Source organism: Aythya ferina, assembly GCF_964211825.1.
Source record: "Aythya ferina genome assembly, chromosome: 27".
NCBI lineage: Eukaryota > Metazoa > Chordata > Aves > Anseriformes > Anatidae > Aythya > Aythya ferina.
The window spans coordinates 3,242,176-3,255,030 of NC_140310.1; the positions used below are offsets into that span (position 1 = coordinate 3,242,176).

Sequence of the window (12,855 nt, forward strand, 5' to 3'; positions counted from 1 at the left end):
GGGGATTCCAAAAGCCTTTCTCAGAGAAGGGCTAAGGCTAAGCAGCAGACAAACCAACTTGGAAAGGAACAGAATTTGGCTGCTATCTGCACTCTCTAGCCCTAAACTATCACAAAGCTTTTCTGAGCCAATTTAATTTTTTTCAGTTTGAAGGAAGTGAAGAATTACAAAGTAAAATATAGGAGATCACAACAAAAGCATGCACGATATTTGTAATGAGCTGCAGTTTGATATTCTCCTGTCCTTTTGCACTGTTTCATTTCTAAAACCAGTTCACCTTGGATCCCATCACATGAGAACATGGCTGTAGGGGGTACTGAGAAAGAATTTTCAGTGCCATCACCACTATTTGTGCACACTCTAGAGTGATTTTCTTCCCCAAATCCTTACCCCTTCCCACTCTCCTCTCATTCTTTAACTTCTTTAACACTTCTCATCATGCCATATCTAAAATTAAAACAAACACAGAGACAAATTTAAGTACCTGAAGACAGTGATAGACATCTGTCTAGGTGCTGGATCTTTAGTTCTGTGAAGTCACTGGTACTGGATTTAACTAAATTTTTTTGCATAAAGATCTGAACAGGAATGTATTAAAAGCCCTAGCTCAGAAACCGTGCAAAATGAAGAGTGTTTTACTGCTAAGCAGAGTAGAAGATCAACAGGCAAACTAAGCTGGACTTGAACTTGAAATGTCATAGACAACTTGGATGCCAAAGACGACAGGCTGAACACTGTCCAGAATGCTTACGGCTCTGATTTAGTGCCCACCAAAATCAATTATTGATTGGAGCAGGCGCTGGAAGATGCCTTATGTGAGCTGCCCAAAGGGACGCGGGAAGTTCATGGCAGAGCGGAGAACCAGCCCCGATCTCCAGACTTTCATTTTAACCATATGTCCATCTGTCCTTTTAAATTTTTCTGTATTCTTTTTAAAAGCAATTCCCCCCACTTCTGCCCCCCCCTACTCCGCTAGGAAGAAGATGGCACTTTAACTCTCCTAGCTGCGCTCTGTCAGCTCTCACTGCCACTTGGGATGTGCTGTCGCTTCCATGGAAACAGAATCATGAATCTTTTTCCCAGGAAATGCCTCCAAACTGCCTTCATTTTGTTTTGTTGTTGTTTCTAGGCAAGTCTGTGTGTGCATGTGCACATATGCATGCCGAGGCTGTAGGACTTTTGCTGCTATTTAATAGAGAAACAACAGTTAGGAAACTGAATTAGGTGTGACATTAATCCAAGTGTAAAATGTTCTCTCCCTTTTCAAAGGGTTTCCCCTCTTCTGACTGGGACTTCTTTGCCAACACTGGTCTTGCAATTTGGATGGCAGGAGAGTATTAAAATACTCAGCGATTTATCTGCATCTCTCATGGTCGAGGAAAGACAGTTCTGGAAAGAAGGGGAATGTCTGCCACAGCAAGTCCAGGTAAAACTATGCAGTTCGCTCTAAACTCTCACATTAACATGTGCTTTCCACCACCTTGGTCAGTGCTGGGGATTGGACTGGAACAGAAAACTTGACAGTCTACAGCCTGGGCTGCCACAGCAGCTCCCACTGCTTGAAGTTGGGAAAGCTCAGCAGCACGTACGGAGTCAAGCCCAGAAGAGGCAATGCAATGCGCACTGACAGTGATTTACAGCCAGGCAGGTCCTCTTACACCTGAGGAGAAATTTAAGAGGAAAGAAGTCCCTAGAAAAGACTGCAGAGCATATCAAGTCACGGCGCTGCAGAGACAACAACCAGCCTTACCATCCCGTACAGGTTTTTCTCCATTGCTTTCACTATGCAAAGCTGCCAGCTCTAAGCCAGGATTTACCAGCAGTGTTTGCAGCCTGGCACTCTGTACAGAGTACAGGGCTACGGAAATCTTGAGCTCTGCTCCTCAGAAGTTCATTGCAGAACAAGCCGGACACCACAGGGCACTATTTCTTGCATATGGTCTTAAATTCTGCCTCATTTATTTTCTGCTTGTTCTCTCGTGGTATACTCTGTACAAGGGAAAAATAGATGCATGTTTTGTTGTGTATCCAAACATTACTATAACACATTTTTGTATCTGAAAAATGCATATTCTACTAAAATATAATAAATTTCCAAAAATTTAGTTTCAAAGTATTAAAAAAATATTTCCTAGAAGTGAACATACTTTGAATTTTCATACTGAAATTATACTTGGTTACTACATTTGCTTCAGTTTCACTTTTAAAGTATGAAAAATTCAAAAAGAAAACTATTTTGTTTTAACCAAATAGCTTAAAAGAAAATTTGACAACATTTTTATATATATATATTTTTTTTTTCAGGAAATGAATCCTCCACTCAAAGTCAAGAAGACTTTTTTCTTGAGTTCTGAATTGTAGCTAGCCCGCTCTCACCTTTTGTTTTCTCCCTAAAAGATCATTTATTCAAAAACTCTGAGATGTGACCAAGGCACAACAAACAAATATAATTCAAGCACTTTGGATAATTTTTCCTTTGCTATTCAACAAGAGTGAGGAGACAAGAACAAAACCTTTTTGTTTACTCCTAAAGGGCAGGAAAATGAACTGGTTTGAAGGGGCCAAAGTGTTAAAGGGGGACAAGGCGTCCATAACCTCCAGGTCACAGGTCCGAATACCATTTTCCAGGAACATGAGGCACTTGGACTTAAGAAGTGCTCCTGTTATGGCCACCACCAGGAAGCCCAAATTCATTCCAAAACACACGATTTTAACCTCATGTCAAAATTTGGTGTGACACAAGTACTCGTAGTCTTGACTCCTGATCCCACACAATTAAGCAGTGCTTTCAGGGAGTCCTCAAAAAACTGGGAACCAACAGTAGTGACCAAGGCAATGCTCCTTCCTGTTAAGAGTGCCTTATGAAGCCAACTCAAATACAACAAGGGTTGAGCTATTCGACATAGTAAAGCTGTATGTAACGGGCAGAAAAACTTTGCTCTGTCATGTCCTTGTACCAACTTGCAATGTACAACAAATGATTTTGGCTGCAAAGGAGAATTCTCCCACTGTTATATCTGCAATGCTAGTGCAATCCACAGAAACCATGTTGGTTTCATGTATCATAACAGCCTGAGGGAAACTTTACTCTTTTTTTATTTCATTCCTCTCTCTTCCTATTTTTTTCCTCCATCCTGCAAACAATTAATTATAAAGCTACACCTAAATTATAAATTACCAACTTTAGGGGGGGAAAATTTTACTTGAAATTCTGAAGGGCTGATATGTCAAGATCGGAGAGAAGCAGCTGTTTTGGAAATGTTGCCTTTTTCTTTGTTCCGAATGCTATTTAAACATTGGCAGGGGGCCTCATTAAAGATGAATCGATGAATTAGTAAGTAGTGTTGTAGCCAGAAGAGACAGCATGTGCTCCTGTGGTGAAAACAGATTTACACAAAAGAAAGGAAGGGGGGAGAAAATATCCCATCTCAATGTGTAACAAAGTCAGTGTTTTACAATATTCTATCAGAGCTGCACCAATCCCAGGCAGGATCCATCAGAATTTCCAATATAAATTCATATTTGGGGATGGAAGTTGGAACTGGATGCAAAGTTTCCTCTGGGCTAAAATGTAATAGACAAGTTTTGAACCCTAGAGCATTTTAGTTACCAAAATGTTATGAAGTGTGAAATAATAATAATTAGGAATATAACATGGGAATCGCAAAACATGAAGACACAAGCCAGCTGAAAAAGCAAAGAGAGATATCAGATCAACTATCACAATAGACGCATGCATGAATATGTTAATAGCACCTTACTTTTGGCAACAGACTTCAATGAAAGTCTAAGAAAAAAGGATCAGCTTTAGCCATGGAACTGCAGGAGGGGCTCAGATAGTCCAAGACGACGAGGATAGAAATATCAAGGGACAGACCAAAAGTGGAACTGCTTATCTGACTCTGAAATGCAAAGAAGTCAGCGAAGACAAAAGACCTGTCACAGCTCCTGCCCTCAGCATGATGCTTACTCTTTTGGCCTTCATCTCTTGCTGCAGCACCAGGAGATGCAAAATAAGAGCAAGGCAGCGGTTCCACACTGTCGTAATGGGAATGGTGCTTCCCATCATGTAGCTGAACGTACCTTTCACGTAACCCTAGTCACAGGCATGATCCTGTCACCTGAGCTGAGCATACCCATCAAAAAAATGGACATCCACCCACCTTCTCACATGCCAGCAGACATTTTATCATCAGGGGAGCAGCAAGTTGAGACTGTGGCTCTAAACATAATGACAGAAACTGGATCCACGTGCCCCTGGAATTTTTTTTCAAAACTCCCAAGATGACTTCTGAGGAAAGTTTTAAAGAAAATTAGTTGCTACCCTTTCCCATGCATACCTCTTTCTGGAAAGGCATGTAAATCTTTTGCCAACTAAGAACAAAAATTACTAAAAGTGCATTTGTATTTGAGACAAATGGAAGAGAAGGTGCTTGCACTGACCTACACACTGGGTAACTGAAGCCCATGTCATTTCTTGATTCTTTATCTCCCTACTAATTATAATTATTTGGCCTCTGACTAACAAGTAGAAGTATGAAGATTTAGCTGATGTTTTTTGAAGACTAGAGAAGGATGAGAGAGAAACAATCCATTATTATTCATCACCTGTGAACTGCTACTACTTGTTCTCCTGTTGTGCTGGGCACTGTACTGGCATAGGTTAAATTAAGGATGTACACAGCCCAGAGAATATTTTAAGTAACAGATTAAAAACAACAACAAACACAACAGAGTAAGTTTAATTTCTAAGTTCTCAAAATTAAGAATTTACTCAAGGTCATCCCTGCAATCCATAGCAAAGCCAGAAGTTGAATCCAGGCCTCTCATATTCAACATCTCTTCATCTATGCCACATCCTAGAAATTATGACACAAAGGACCCTAAGCAACTACGAAGAAAACAAAAGATTTCTGAGTGATTTCTGTGGATCTTAAATGTATATAGAATATACATTTATCGCTACATCTTCCTACGCTCTGATTCATTTCAGATCTATCACTATTAACAAACCTCAAGAAGAGCCCTAAAAACTTGCAAGACATTATTTGCTCTTTTACAGTTACCAGAGGACCATTTATCCTACTTTGTTAGGCACAAAGAGTCAAGGTCTTCAACTGCTTTAATTTTTTATTCATGTCAACAATTTGGAACAAATAAAATATTAGTGTCATTTGTGTCTTGAATGCCACAAGGCTGAGCTTCAACTATCACAACTATCACTGTACAAGGGGTATATGGATGTTTTTTTCACTTGAATTCTACTTCTCCCTATACAGAGGCACAATAAGAGAAATATAAAGAATAACAGAAAGTTCCTTACAAAATAATCACACACGCAAGTGGTAATAGCTAGCAGTTTATGCCAAAGATGGAGAGTGAAGAGTTTGACTTCCCTTTTAAACCAACTTCTGAGATCTTTATGCCATTTTAAGTTTGTTATTAGGGATATTAGGAACAGATTTTTTTTTAATTAACTTTATGTCCCCTGACTCCTCCCCAACTGCTTCATGTACTTTATTACTCACGTTGACTCCCTGTGACCATGACCCAGATTCTCACCAACACAGAGATCTGCTCAGGCAGAACTGAGACCATCAAGAAGCACGAAAAGCCTCCCTGAATCACACCGGGCAGCCACTCCAGACCTAACTTGATGGCTTAAGTTAGAGCAGCCCAGCGGTTACTCCAACTCCATTAAGGCAATCAGTCTGATTGAGACTCAACTGCACAGGAAAATTAGGTGCCAACAGATTGTCTGTTGGTCTTATAATGTACGTCTGTATAGGAATACACTACCTTAGAATTTCCCTACATGAATAATTGCCATTGACAGTTAAATTCGCATCACTTTGCATCACCTGGGCAAAGTGAAATGGCAAAACATGAGCAAGTTTTGCTGGTTGCTTTCATAGCAAATAGCATTTTATTCCTTAGAAGTAAAATGAATTACTTGCAAAATAAAACACCCCTCGCCGTAAATAAAGGGAGGGATGTTTGGCCAATAAATCACACTGATTTAAATGAGCTTAGAAAATAGGGATGTAGAAAATTATCCATCAGATTGGTTTCTAGCTCACACTAAAAATCATCAAATTAAATGCCAAATGTAAGATCAACTTTGAATTGCTATTACTATTTAAATCAAGAAGGCCAAAATGCTAAGTGAGGCAGACAGAGAACAGCTACAGAGAACAATATTTAAGAAAAAAATGGGGTTAGAGAAATAATCTGGGTATTCAATACCAAAGAAATTTTAGGGTTGTAGCCCAGAAAGAGTTAACACATCCTTGCAGCAGAACATGCCTTAAAAATAAATAAATAAATGAATAAATCTTAGCTCACTATTCTTCTAAACCGACATGGCTTCCATTCAAAATGTTTGTTTCATACCATTGCCGTTCCTCTGGCTTTGCTGTACTTTCTCTAGGTAGGGTCATAAAAAAAATATTGTACCTTAAAAAAAAATGTACTTGAATCTATTGATTTCTGCTGTACTAAAGCCCCTGACATTCTGGCGCGATGAAGATATTGCTCTGGACCCTGTGTGCCTCCTCATACTTCTCCTCTGCTTATGAGGGTCTCTAAGGATGGTATTAAAGATATTGTAGTTCCCACTTTCCGACTCTGGGATATCAGCGAGATTCTCCTGTGTAAAGAATAATTATCAGCACTGCTGTTACCTCTAGTAAGTGTGTAATTACATGCTCTGTTTTGTGGGCTGTAGGCTGTGCAATTTTAAATTATACAGTAATGACAAATTCTCTCTTTTTCACCACCTTCTTCCAAATAATAATAATCATCATCATCAACATCATAATGAAAGAAAGAAAACCTTCTCCTCCTGTTAGGATTAGCAGTTTGCATTTGGTTGTGGATTTATTTATTTTTCTTTAAGTCTGAAAGGAGCTTTGAAATCTAAAATTTCTACTGAAAAATGGGAGAAAGCTAACAGAGGGAGAGAGGGAATGAATAAACGCACAGAGACAGTGAATACAGAACAAACCTTAACAGAGAGAGTGAGCACAGGCAAAGAAGAATATTCGATTCTATTCATCCAACAGAATTTGCCCTGCTTTTATTGGAAATTCTGGTCAATAACAGGAGCCCAATGCACACTGGAATCCTTTTCCAGAAATGGAAAGAATCTCTTTACAAGCCCCAAATTGAGATTTCTTCGCAAGAAAGAAATCAGCACTCAGTGAAGGAAATTAGCCTGACCATGATAAACAACATGTAGTGCAAAGTGCGTGTAATCAGTTCAAGAGATCAGATGTCAGAGCGCTCCCTCGTCTGTCCCTTGATCATCACACCAATTAGCGATTAAATATTAAAACAAGACCACTGTATATGTGCAGAGATCGCTAGAAGCTATAAGTATGCTTCTGTGCCCACACAGACAAAGGCACAAGACACATTCAGGGGTACAATGAGCGAAAACAAAAAGTGACAAAATCCATTTGCAGCAATGCAAAAGCAACATTTTTCTGTGCAATGGGGAGAACCTTTCCTTTGTGAACTGAGAAGCAGATATTCAACTGGTTTATTTGGCTTCAACAGCATTAAACCAGTTTATATTTGCTGAAAATTTGGCACACAACTTTATTTTTATTTTTCTGCTGCTATGAAGGTTTACATATATCCACATTCCCTTTAGGATAAGGCTTATACAGGTTACTAGGGAAAAACGCAAAAGGGATGTATACAAATACCCCTCTAAAACCTACAGGATTTGAATTAGATCTTTTCCATGGATTATTTCAGGTATGAGGCTTGAAGGCAATTCTGTAGAATTTAATTGTTAAATACAATCCTCAGTGAAATTGTCTAAAATGTCACAAACCAGAAAATTCGTTATGATGTTATTTACTATTCAGGCTTCTTTTTGTTTGTTTCCACCAGCAGGATGCTGTTTTCCCTCCCAATATCACAAGATGTAATCTCATGTAATCACATGAACTGTTGCTATTTACAGTACCGTTTCCAATTAAATAGTGTTCACACGAGGAAAACACGCAGGGTCAGGTCCTAAGAGCATACAGGTATTTCAGCAGCAGTCTATCAGGATAGTCTTTGCTGTAATGGAAAAGAGTGGGTTAATTTGAAAATTCTGGCTTGTAGACCACTGAACAGTCCTTAGAAATGGAAACTCATAGTTGTTTTTGCAGAACAATTATAGAAGCCTATCTGGGCCCCCAAGTCTGTGTTTTACTACTCAAGCACTAAGTAACACTAGAGTGATGAAAACAACTTGGGCTTTCCCTCACCTCCATCCTTAATGTCCTACTAGGAATTAATTCTTCCACTGCAGTAGTATTCAGAGGCTCTGGTTAGGTAGCATTATGTCAGGCCACATGAAATAAATTGCAAGAAGAATTTCTGAAAGAAAAATAAGTCCTATGGTCACGAGAAAATTCCAGACCTGGAATTCAAGATTCGTGCCTCTCTGCCAAGTGAGTAAAATAGTAATCCTACTGACTTGATTAACCAAGCTATCTCAGCTTCTCCAGCTCCCAGTGGTAGGACAATCCTGCCTCAAAACTGGTACAACCCAATGCTATGCGTTGTTAGAACATATAGGGAGCCTTTAAAGCTGTTCCACAGCACCTCTGAGGGTGAAAGACTAAGTTTAACAGAAGCACCCCATTCATTGGCATTTGGATCACTCTGTGACTAGTTCCTTCTGTCTCTGAGTCCTAAATTAAGCAGACCATCACACCACCAATACAAAAGCCCTTTGGCAAGCAGACTGTCACCAACAGTGAGATCTTGCAAGATACTGAGCATCCTGGCCCTGTTCCAAACTGCAACTTGCATTTAAGTGCAAGCAACCACGAGGAGGTGGGACTTTCTAGAGAGCAGGTGCAAAAATTCTTATTTTTTCATTTTGTTTTCGTCTGTATTGACAGTAGTGGAAAACTATTTCCTTTTGTACTATTTCTTGTGCGTTCTGTAGGACTTAATACAGGATTCCAGAAGGCTTCAACTAGCACTAAGAGATCTCTTTCTCCTCCTTGGTTTTATAGCTCTTCTAGTCTTTGTATCAGAACACTTTGACATGGAAGGCAAAGGGGGCAGATTGGAATCAAGTCCCATTGAAAGTCAGTTGGATTTGGGGACTAACATGCCTTGCAAAAATACCCTATGTTAACATCTGTGGGACTAGTTATATACTTATGTGTGTTATTGGATCAGACTCAAAAGACAAGAGTCAAGCCCTAAAAGAACAAGGTGAGGGATATGCACGATTGGGACATGAAAAATAGGAATTAAGTCAAGCATGCAAAATTGTCATTAAAATTTACCAGTCCAGGGACTAAATATATGTCTCTCCCTTACAAAGCCTCATGGAGAAAATCTTATAAAAATTAATAGGCACTGAGTCAACAGCAGTCTACAGGAATAAAATAGGATGCCATATAAATTACTCTAAAATCTACATGGAAAGGTGAAGTTTCAGAGAAGTTTTATTTTCTTAAAGGCTCATATTTTAACTTCTGCAATTACAATAAAGGCCTAAAAAAAGTCTAGAAGAGGAAATAATTTACAAGTAAATGTAATGAAAAATGCTGTTGTACTTGTCTTGAAGAAAAGGACTTGCCCATAGATAGTAGAATTTTACTCTTGAGTTAGATCTCACTTAAACCTGCCTGGTATTTTACAGTTATTGATAAATCCTAGAGGAAATTCATTTAAATGGCATCTTTAAATTATTAGCATTATCTTATTTATTCTGTTCTGTGATTCAGAAGTTCTGCACACATTTAACAATAGGTACCTCACACCCAAGAAAGAGCTAATGCTCCACAAATTAGGGAATGAGACTGCAAGGCAAATGGCTAAAATGCTTACCGAGACAATAGGGACCCTTAGTTCAAGGGCACGCCCTGCCACGGCTCACATCACTTACTCCAAATGGGGATGATGCCTTCTGTATTACAGAGGTGTTGAGAAGATAAATACAGCAAGGACCACGAGCTGTTTTGTTTACAGATGACCAGATGGGGTTTAAATTCTGTAGGAAAACAGAATCAACAGCATAAGTTAAACTGATTCATCAACAAACAATACTAAACAACTCTTCAAGCTAAATTAAACCTTAAACTTCAGGGTGTAAGTTAATTATCGCCGGGGAGTTAATATTTAGATCTTGATCTGAAAGACAGCATTGCATCTATCTGCAGACCCACTGAAACAAGGCCCAAGCTATCTGAAGACAGAAACTCTGCTGCCTTTTACATCCCGTACAGCACTATGTGCATTTATGCTGCTTGTTTTCTTACATTAAAAGCTCCAAATGCCAACTCCAGCCTCATGTAACAACACACGGCATTATGCAGCTCTCCAGGTGCTCTGTGGCTATTTCATCTTCCCCTGGAACATTTGGTATTGAACATTGCCAGAGGCAATGGACCTCCTGGACCAACAGTCTGCCCGCTATGGCAAATCAAATGCTTGCCACAATTTTTCAAATGCTTTAGGTAAGCAAACATCCCCACCCCATCACCCTAGACAAAACACAAGCGCACTGCAAAGCTGTGCTGCTTGTCTCGCGTGAACCCTGCTCATAACGTAAGGCTGGCAAGGTGTGACAACTGCCTGAAAGGACAGTGACTGTTGGAACAGATGTAGGTCAAATTTGTGTCCAGGTACCAGAATACACTGCCTATCGATAAGTGCTGCTTTGTTTTCACTGAAGGCGTTCTGTTCCCATTAGAGTAACACAGATATTGACAGGGAAATAAAACTAATGCATTGCAATAGATGCCCACATCCTTTTCTTCCAGGAGTTTAAAAACCTATGTTGTACTGTGAGCAAGCTACACGCCATGCAAATGGAAAGCACTGTTAGAAGGAATACCCTCCCCATGAGAGCTTGTTGTCTGTCGCAAGAGTCATTTAAAACCTCTCTGGATGATGCACTGGAAAAATAATCTGCTGGGAGTACAGGGGGAGGGATGGACCTGATTATCTAATAGGTGTTCTCTGTGTCTAATTATTAGGCTTGGGCAAGAGATAGGAGGGAACACAGCAACAAACTGAAAACAGCTTAGAAAATATTATCAAAGCGTTTTTCTACATAGTTACACTAGAATGTCAGGCTCTTTACAAAGCAGGTTGTTAAATTCTGTGCTTTCAGCATGCCCATGTACAAGGGACTCTGACTGAATACCCAAACCTACCACCAGTCACCTGGAAATCTGGGGCTCACTGCATTTCCCTCACTGGGTGGTTTTACCTCTCACAGCCTCTGTCAATATAACCTTGGGCTTCCAGAGACAAAAATAACTGCAGGTTTCCTTTCTGCACAACTAGAAATTTCCAGCCTCTGGCTGAAAGGCATTTGGGTTTGGGACTCTCTTCTACTTCTGCATATAGAGGCTCATGCACCAGAATCTGGAATTCAGAAATGATTTAAGCAGTAGTCACGAAGTCAAATAAGCTCATTCAAAAGATCTTTTGGTAGACTTTAGTTCACCATTATCTTTACAAGATGGGATGAGATTGATGTGAGTGCAGTGTTCTTCAAACTGAAGGGAAAGGAAGGAGAGAACAAGTGAAAAAGGCAGCGTTTTGGGGCAGCCGAGATGCCCTCTCCCCCCTCTGTCAGATACAGCCATCCATGTTTTTTTTTTTGCCAGTCCTTTCTGACAATTTGCTAGTTCATGAATGCTGCAGCATTAGCATTAATGATATTTTGTAAGATAATATATTTGAGCCTTAATAAAACAAATGTTGGAGAATCATAAGCAAATGGTAAGAAGTGGGAACAGAGGCTACAACAACAAAAAATCACTTTCCCTGGTGCCTCAATTCCCCCTTTCTCAAAATAAGCAATATTCCTGACCTCGTTTGTGAAGTGCTTTGCAGCCAACAGAATTAAAAGTACCAGGTAGAAGTTATGATTCATTATTACAGTGAATGAATTTCAAACAAAACATATTTTTGGACTAATCTGGCAAGTCTTTGGGTTAAATCACAAACAGCCTCTGTTTAAGTTAATCTGGGGACTCAGCAGCTTTCAGGATCAAAAAAAATACCAAAATAATGTAGTCTTTCTACGTCTTAGTTTGACCATTAAAACAAGCACAAGCAGTTATTTGTTTCACCACTTCATCATCAAGAGGCTTCATTAGCGTATGTAACATAGTTCAAGATCCTCTGTTGAAAGATGCCCCATAACTGCTAAACATTATTCATTAATAAATACCTTATATATGCACATGAGAAATTTTTTCTCACTCCAAAAACAACAGGTTGTTTTCCTGCGCTTTCTGCCACACATCCACATAGGTATTAAGTGCAGAGGTTTTTCCCTAGTACCTCTACAAAATTCGTTAGGACAGATTTGGCTCCTCTGTTTCAACTCAGTTAGGAAAAAGGCTGTAGAAGTTCAGCCATGGATGATTTTTTTTCCTGTTAGACACAGAACATGATTTAATTTCTTTGTTGCTGCCAGGCTTACAGAGACAGTTTTGAGAATCACCCTCAGGCTCCCCATCCTTTACTTGGGGTGCACCTTTCAGATTTTTGAATGAATCCTTTTTCCTGGATTTTAATTGACAGTGAAAACCTGATTTCTCAAGCCAAGGTAAGGTACTGAAGGTAAGTGATCAAAACACTGCCCCTGTAATAAATCACTGTAGTCCAGGTCACGGTTTGGAGTGTGAATGCAGCGTTCAATAAAGAAACACACTCCACCTTTCAGCTTCAAGCCGACCCCAGCTAATTGACCTCATTGTGGTCCCCCCATTAATCATTCTGGCACAAGGGGCAAGAGGCAGCTCCACTGCATAGACTTTCACGGGGTGGGGGTGGAAATAAAAGGTAAGAGGAAATCATAGACAATTCTTC

At 39.6% G+C, this 12,855-nt stretch overlaps 1 long non-coding RNA gene across 1 annotated transcript; it reads right to left on the reverse strand.

Moving 5' to 3' along the window:
- Positions 1-1,884: 1,884 nt before the first annotated feature.
- On the reverse strand, positions 1,885-9,981 carry LOC311424410. The gene is made up of 4 exons (XR_014686080.1): positions 9,853-9,981; positions 8,268-8,379; positions 7,979-8,076; positions 1,885-1,989 (listed from the first exon to the last, which is right to left on the reverse strand). It is a non-coding gene; the product is annotated as an uncharacterized lncRNA (long non-coding RNA).
- Positions 9,982-12,855: the final 2,874 nt, after the last annotated feature.